General features: G+C 41.6%; 1 non-coding gene across 1 annotated transcript in view; it reads left to right on the top strand.

Annotated features, from left to right (window-relative positions):
* LOC109031423 (leucine-rich repeat, immunoglobulin-like domain-containing kekkon 2 protein) overlaps window positions 1–7828 on the top strand; it is a 586167-nt gene extending 578339 nt beyond the window's left edge. The window contains exon 6 of the transcript XR_011900278.1: window positions 7126–7828. This is a non-coding gene — a transcript (leucine-rich repeat, immunoglobulin-like domain-containing kekkon 2 protein). The remainder of the gene's footprint in view (window positions 1–7125) is intronic.
* Window positions 7829–9121: the final 1293 nt, after the last annotated feature.

A 9121-nucleotide genomic window follows, 5' to 3' on the forward strand; every position in this document is an offset into this window, starting at 1 on the left:
TTAGCGAAAAATAATGAGATCCGTCTAAACACCACCATCGAGCTGTTCTCTCCTCAACTTTAGCCTAATACAGTTGGTTATTTTACAGAGAAAATATGGCTGAAAACCACGGCGATCGCATAAACGAAGTCTAATACAAAATGTATGGTTTTATCATTTTACCGGATGGATTATGATTACCTGGATATTAACTTTCGTCCGGTTTTTCTTGATTTCTAAGTTAGGCTATGCACATTACGAAATTTTCTTCCTTCCTCAGGCCACCATCAAAATTATGACTCGAAGAAGGAAGAAAATTCCGAAATGTTCATAGCCTAACTCAGAAATCCAGAAAAATCGGGCAAAAAAAAATATCCAGGTAAAGTCTAACAACCCATTTACTTACAATATTTGCAAAAAGTTTGAAAATTTTTGAAATTCCCGTTTTAAGTATAGCATATCGGCGCAGACGCGACTTGATGCCGACGATTCAGCTCAGTTTCATTATTGGAATTCAAAATGGTTGCCGTCATGTGATGAAGTTTCTTTCATTAAAAATAAACAACCCACAAAATCCTGGGCACATAATTGAATTGAGCTAACAAACTAGCAAAGTCACTGCGAATGTAGGTTTTTGCACGCCACTCAGAGATCAGTACCCTACAAAGATATCTCTGATTGATATTTCCAGAACATAAGAGAACCCGAATCTCGCTGACCTTGCTTCCTGATCCACCTCAAACCAGTGGCATGGCAAGGTTTGCGATATATCGAGTGTTATACCATTTATATATATGGAAAATGATCGATTAACAGGGTGTTCGCAGTGAACACCTCAAACAATCGATTTTACCATAGGTTTAAATGGCATAACAATCGACACATCGCAATTCACGCCACGCCACTGCCTCGGACGTCTGCATCCTCTTACGTTTCATATTTTGTAAGAGAAATGCTATCGTCGTTCATATTGATTAAAGGAGCTATGTCACGTGATGGTAAATCAAAGAAAAGGATGCAGACTTAACATTCTGGATGTAAAAACGTTTGCGACAACTCACAAAACGCTGAGTTATAACCACCATACCAATAAGTTTTACATTTTGACATTGCTAAAGTAATTGCTATGGCGCTTAACTCAGCGTTTTATGAGTTGTTGCACACTTGTTTACATCCAGATTGTAAAGTCAGCATCATTTTTTTCGGTAATAGCTATTCTGCGTTCCGAGCGGAATCATGAAACACGTTTCATTCATTTGTTTTTTAAGTTAAATCTTTACCGACAAATTTTCTAAAACGCCGTACTGATCAGTAGAATCATTTAGTTTTTCAACATAAGAAAGATTATTTTATACGTCTGTTTCTGAAAACTTACCGTGCAAATGTGGCTATTGTTCGAAGTTCTCACAACAGTATGGCAAGCCTTTGCGGATCCATTCTTTACTTGCCAGAAACACGTGCATTAAAAGCTCGCGTCCAACACGGCGATAATTTGGTTTTATTAAAATGTGCATGATAAATCGTTGCAAGACTGTAACACGCGCGCCCTTATTTCGCAACGGAACCTTATTTTGTTGATAAAAAGATCGTTCCTCTTACCTTCGAATTACTCTAAAATGCCAGCATCTAATAAAGGGATTCCATTGAGTGAATGAGAGTTTTAAACGACCACTAGCAAAGGTTCGAACAAGAAAAAGGGGAAAAAAAACATATGTTCTCTATGGAATCCTAAGATGCCCAGGTCCAGTCAAATTGCCCCAAGGATTGCAGAATTTACGTACCCCGCAGGTTGTATAGGACTGGTATATGACCTATATATGCAGATCCACATTGTCTAGAAGGACGTCGTCAAAAAAGAGACAGATATCAAACCGAAAAAAAAGAAGAAGTCGTCCATTTTTTCCAAAAGAAGAGCGGGCCTTTTTTACCTTTTTTTCTCGACTTTGAATGACACTTCATTGGCAGCATATAGCGGAGCATTTCGAGTTCACGCCCGGCGCCATCGCGCCTTCAATTTTGCAGATACCACACGGACATCCATCAAGCTCAAATAGTTGTAACCCAGCGCCGTCATCAACACGCGTCCTTTCCTTGCTCTGTCTTCATAGTGTGTCCTTTTTCTTCCGTCTTAATTAATCGTAGTGGAGTTACAAGGGCTACACCAGCCCATCGATTATCGAGTATCCTCCACCACAGCCTCGAATGGGGAAATATCGATAATCGATCTCTCACACCTCGCCCTTATATAACAGGTTCAGACCTACTCTTTCTTGAGTGCTAAGTATTTTCCAGACAGACACTTCTCTGCCGTGCTAAGGAAAAACGCTGTATGAACCTTCAGGCATTGCCGTATTTTCCTCAAGAAAAACCTAATTTCCTGGGAAAATTGTGAGCATTTTTTGTCAAATTTTCCAGAAAATATTGTTCACAGTTTAATCTAAAATACACGAAAATTCAAGGAAAAAATGCATAACTTTCCTCAAAATTACATGCTTTATTCGAGGAACTTTGGCAACTCTTGAATGTTCATACGGCTTTTTTCCTTAGCACGGCAGCTCTGTCATTGTGCAAAAATGCAAATTTTGCAAATTTCGCTGAAAAACAACAGATTCGCGGGGAAGAAAAACGTAACATTATGAGCGTCGTTTGTCCACCTTTTTTAGTGAGCCCGTTCACTGAAAAAAAAAAGTTACGGTCTATAAAGACATACCGTCTGTTCCGGGCTCAGAGGCCAAAAGTTCCAGGTGCTAGAGCTGTACCTTCGATTGATGTGGCTGCTACGCCCGGAACTTTCGGCCTCTGAGCCCGAAACGTGGACGGTATGTTTACATAGCCCGTAAGTACGGCTTCTAAGGCCGGAGTTTTTTTCAGTGTTGATCAAACAAGAACCAAACAAAGGCAACTCCATAAGCGTCACTCTCGGGGGTAATTTGTCAAGCCGGCAACGCCGCGAATCAATGGCTCATCCAATCCACTCCGTTCGATTACCACTCGAAGCCAAAAGTCGCGTCATCAATAACCGACGACGTTGCCAAACCGTCGACGATTCCCACCGCCCCCCGCGGAACTTAGCACCGCGCCGCGATGATTTGACAAAGCTCCCGCCCAAGCTCTGATTATTTATTTATTTTGATGACCCTTGGGCTGGGCGACCAGCGTTCGGAGGGTTGATCAATCGGAGGAGGGTCGCTCGGAGGGCGGTAATAAAATATACGCGATTATAACCGGAAGCCGTGAAAAATGTTGCCCACTCGACAATCCGACACAGCGGGACACCCCCCCCCCCCCCCCCCCGCCGTCCGTGTCTTCGCTGGAGGGCCAGAAGAATGACCCGAGTCCGGGGTGGAATGATCCCTTCGTAGTCCCGGATTAATTCGCTCCGTTTATTTTTCTCGTTTATTTATTCGCGGTCTCGCCGACGGTGGGGGGGGGGTTGGGGGTCGGGAAATGAAGCGAAATCCGGGGAGTTACAGGTATGAATTGATCTCGCGGCGCGCTAATCGGAGGGAATCGAGCAGCGGAAAAATATTACGCATTCCGTTCCGTTCTCCTGCTGCGCTGAGTAAAAACGTCGTATCCGAAATAACGTTATGTTAACGGTATGTTAACGTTGTCAATTGAATCAGTGAGAACGGAAACACACCAACTCGAAAAAATGAAATAATGAGGGCACACACAAAACTGCACAGTAGGTCAAGAAGTAAGTCTCAAGAAGAAAATTTTTGGTGCCGAAAGGAAAGTACCTAAGGACACTTTTAAAGGTCGAAGTTGGAACAGATTCGCTAACTTTAATGACCTTTATGAAAATTGACTGTCCTTAATGAAAATTGAGGGTAGAGTTACCGAGTTGGTGTGTTTTCGTTCTTACTGATTCAATTAACCCGCGATCAAATATTAATTTTTGAAGATAGTTGTGTCATTTCAGACGCTTTTGCATAACACTGCAAAAAAGTATCTAAAAATCGGAGGAAACACATTTTCAATCTTCCCTGCGCATTCATAAATCATCAATATCACCGTCTAATCATGTTTAGAGAATCATCGTTTTGTTTAACGTTACCCCGTAAATTTAATGCAATTCGTTCGGTTATAGTTTTAAACCATGTAGATAAATACAAGGAATTACTTGTAATGGTTACGTTGTATTTAAATAAAATTCCTTAAAAAAAAAGAAAAAATCATGTTTAAATTCATCATCCAATTTTATCAAAATAAATTTGGCAACATATGAATGCTTGTACGGCGTTCTTGTTAAACGGCAGCATTGAGGTCACTTACGAATATATTCCCGGGAAGGAAATGCAATGCATGACGCATTCTTTGGTATTTGAATTGATTGCGTTTGAAAGAATGTACAGATTTGTAGTTGAGTGAGGGTTTTTCATTTGGACTTATATTTATGCTAAAAGAATCTATTTGAAACTTGATGATCTCGTAAGGAATTATGTGCATCGAGTTTAGTTGTTACATAGTTCGTTTTGATTTCATTCATTTGCACGTAGTTCCTTTTCGAAGAATACATCCATTTATTGGTCAATATGCACCGCACTAACGGCATAGTGAATTGAGAAAATGGTATTTCTAATTTTGAGAGTCCGTTTTGGCTTTTGGTTTTTTTTCCCCGCGAAATGATGTGGGCTCTGCAGCACCATTTCACCACCCTGTTACATACAGTTTGGGCAATTTCTTAGTGTTTTTTTCTGGTAACGTAATTTTGGGACGGCTCCTAAATTAGTCTAAGGCAGCCCAAGGAAAAGAACGGATATGAATACGGCCCTAATTTTTGTTCTGACCGAGTCTGACAACGAGGCACGTTGATTAATCATAACATTGACTCGGTGAGTGAAGTCTGGATGGCACTCAATTGGATAGGCGAAAAGCCCTCAAAAGAAGGACTCGAGACGTTGAGCGGGTGAAGAAGGTGGCTTATTCACTCATTGACAATGCGCAACACTAATAAGAGGCTTACTCGTATGCAGCGACTCGCATCCTGGCGTCCCGCTCTCACCGCACGATAAACCCTCACCCCTCTGACGTAAGGGCGTATCTCGATTTTCGCATGAGCCCCAGAAAGCATGCATTTATACGTAAAACAGGGCTCACGTGAAATTCGAGATACGCCCTTACGTCAGAGGAGCGACGCCCTCACCCTCCTCAAATGAGGGCATGACTGCACTTCGAGATGAACTCTGTCCCTCATATAACTCAATGATTTCCCGGGCTCATCTCCAAGTTTAGTTACGTCCTTTTGTCAGCCTCCTCTCGGAGCTGCCTCTGCCTCACCTCTGAGTGTTTCACGTCCTGTGCCCTCGCTCATTGTGATTTCGTCTATAAGAACCCGTTTTTGCAGCCTGAGTGCTCCGATAACGAGTAAAAAAGAAATTGCCATATTGGCTAATTATCGGAATACATAGACTAAGTGATAGACATAGAAGACGATGGGTAATACTGCCGTGCTAAGAACGAACGCCGTATGAACATTCGACAGTTGCCAAATTTCCCTCAATTAAATATGTATTTTTTAAGACATTCACGCACAGTTTTCCTTGAAATCTTCAGATATTTCGAACGCGTACGAAATTGTCCGAAAATTTCGGAGAAAAATATTTACAAATTTCCCAGTAATTTCAGTACGAAATTGTCCGAAAATTTCGGAGAAAAATATTCACAAATTTCCCAGTAATTTCGGTTTTTATCGAAGGAAACTTGGCAACCTCTGAAGGCTCATACGGCGGTCTTCCTTAGCACGGATAGTGCACCGGTTGCGAGCAACTAGCGTGAGGGAAACGTCGAGTTTTGGTCTAAAACTCAGTCTGCCGATAAGGCGCCGGCCAGATAGGCAGCGGGGTCGACTTTTGCACCCGTGGAGTCAAAGCCGCACGAATAGTGCTACCGTGCTAAGGGAGAAAGCCGCATGAACATTCGAGAGTTGCCAAATTTCCCTCGATAAAGTATTTATTTTTCACGACACTCATGCACATTTTTCCTTGACATTTTCAGAGATATTTTAGATCAAATTGCGTACGAAATTGCCTGACAATTTCGGAAAAAAATATTCACAAATTTTCCGGTAATTTTCGGTTTTTATCGACAGGAAACTTGGCAACGTCTGAAGGCTCATACGGCGTTTTTCCTAGGCACGCATAGTGTACCGGTTGCCAGCAACTAGCGTGGAGTACGGGGAGTGATTAATCACCCCAAAGATGGATTAGCAACTGTCTTCCCGTTCCACTCACTATTCTAACCTCTCATAGTGCACTCCCTCAGTATTGCCGGGCCCCGCTCTCCGCACACCCTCGGCGCTCCTTACTCGTATCCGTGTCTTGGTCGCGTCTTCGGTTGATGAATAACTGACGCAGCGCCTTGGTGACTGACGTATTAAATGCCCAGATAGGTTGTCGCTCGCCTCAGATGAATTGCTTCCCGCCGTGAGCCACCGGCTGATCCGCACACGTGTCAACCGGGATCCGTGCGATTTGTAGTCGATGCTTGTTGGATCACCGCGTCGCATACTTGTTTTCATATCGATGGCTGAAAATTGATAAAAACTACCCGGTGCTCGCAGACGAACCGATTTCTTTTGGCCCTTGGAAATTAGGTGGGATAATGAAAAGTCACGTAAAAAATTGTTCTACTCTGGAAAAAAAAGTTCGGTCGTAAGTACCGAACTTCGGTGTTCCATATCATCCCAACTAATTCGGTTTATCAAACTAAATTTGCGGTCTGTCAAACCGAACTTTCGGTTCGTGTAACTGAATTTGTGCGGTAAAGTGATCTGACGATCAAAGTTTGGTCATGTATGCCGAACGTTTGGTTACACAAACCGGAAGTTCAGTTTGGCAAACCGCATATTTAGGAAGACATGGAACACCGAACGTTCGGTTTACTTGACCGAATTTTTTTTTTCAGTGTTTAAACTTATATACCTTCCTTTTTTTTAGCCTCGATGGTACACAGTCAATGTCCGTGTTTTTTGTGTGGGCAATCGAACATGTACGTATGTTTCAGTTCATTGTAATTTTACCGGAGAGGGTAATACATGCAACCTTTGAACAACTCTACCATGTCATCGGGAACCTTTCTATTACTTATGGGTTAGTAACATTTCCCTTCTTTTAATAGAGTTTTCTCTTATTTGTGTTGCAGATCGTTGCCGATGTGTACAAAATTAACTCTATCATTACAGAAGAAGGCAAATTTCAATGAAAACGTAAGCATATACGCTAGATACAATATCATTCCATCATATTTAAACCAAAATTATTTTGTCGAGTGCTAAAATTGTCTAAACATTCTTGAAATAACAAAGAAGCAATGCAACCGCCAGTAAAGAAATTATGAGACGTTTCTTGTTCCTCCTTCATTTTTCAAAATCGCAGAAGTAGAACTGAGCTCCCTGATTTACGGCACTACACGCAAAAAGAACAGTGGACGGTGATAACAGAACCCTCTGTGCACAGGGCTCATCCTGCACTCTCTTTGTTATACTTACAAAACTTTTCTGTTGTGAGAACAGAACTTTGGTCGTGAGCACAGAGTACTCTGTCCTCATAACGGACACTTCTGTAGCGTAAAGAAAGTGCAGAAGCCCTAGGAACAGAACTATTTTTTCGGTGCATTTTACAGAATATTTTTTGGAAAATTAGAAACTTGAAAATTTGCAATAAAAAAAAAAAAATCATCAAGATTTGTGTTTTTAAATAATATAAGGAGTTGTATAATAAAGAGCTCATTCACAGGTTACACAAAAGTTATCAGTGACGAAAAATGAAGAAAGCTAGGAACATTTGATCTTTCAGTTCGAGGTCTCATTCCACCGTCTGGGCGAGCAGACTGATAGTGCCAGCGGTTGAAAGCACTTCTGCCGTGCTAAGGAATAAGAACGCCGTATGAACATTCAGAATTTGCCAAATTTCCTTCAGTTAAATGTTTATTTTTGAGGAAAGTTATGAATATTTTTCCTCGAAATTTTCAGGGACTTTAGGTGAAATTACGAGCAAAATTATCTGGAAATTGCAGGAGAGAATATTCATAATTTTACCAGGAAATTCGTGTTTCTATCAAGGCGAATTTGTCAACGCCTGAAGGTTCATACGGCGTTCTTCCTTAGCATGGCGGACTTGTTAGGACGTGGTAGCAAGAGCTCAAAATTCTCAGAACAATCATAATTCACCATGGAGCACTCGTAAAGCTAAGTTTGAGCAGAATTTCAAAATAAACTTCTCGCATTACTTCAAAGTGAGGAACGTAATAAAAAGTGTTTCAAGACCGATGTTTTGCCTGCATCTACTTATGCTGGTCCTAACTTTTTTTCCGGGTAGTGGGCATCAGTGCAAGGCATGAAGCAGAGAAAGGGCTCAGCTTTGATCTTAACTTTCCCATACTAATTTCCATACTTGTTTCCAACCCGTCGATCCCTGCACCTGGTAGGAGAGCTTCCGTGCTTAAAATAATATCTCATCTCGTTGTACTTCTTTTTTCTTCTCTCATTTTTTCTCCAATCTCTAACAATGGAGATGTTGCATGTGTGAGGAATTTGCGATTTGACTGTTGATTCTTACGTTAAAGTTCGCGAGAAACAAGATGGTGCCACTGGTTTTCTCTGAAATTAACTCCTAAGCTCAAAAAAAGCTCTCAAGTTGAGGCCAAAATGGAGGGGATATCCCACGCTATCCTGAGAGTCCACATCTACATCAAGACAAACTCTCCATGCAAAGATAGGGAGCAAATACATTAGCAGTGATGCCGTGTTTTCAGTTTTGGAGTCTCCAAATAAAGTGGCAGCCCTGTCAATGTATTTGCTCCCTATCTTTGCATGGAGAGTTTGTCTTGATGTAGAGGTGGACTCTCAGGATAGCGTGGGATATCCCCTCCATTTTGGCCTCAACTTGAGAGCTTTTTTTGAGCTTGGGAGTTGATTTCAGAGAAAACCAGTGGCACCATCGTGTTTCTCGCGAACTTTTACTTAAGAATCATTAATCAAATCGCAAATTCCTCACACATGCAACATCTCTATTGGGCGCTTCTGGGTACCAGATGCGCCCTTTCCAACCGTTCGACTCCCCCGATGTAACATGTACTATACTACATGCCCTTTTGCCTTATGGGTAATGACGCCATTCTGGTACACCCGGGAAAATTT

This window comes from Bemisia tabaci, chromosome 7, assembly GCF_918797505.1.
Source record: "Bemisia tabaci chromosome 7, PGI_BMITA_v3".
Lineage (NCBI taxonomy): Eukaryota > Metazoa > Arthropoda > Insecta > Hemiptera > Aleyrodidae > Bemisia > Bemisia tabaci.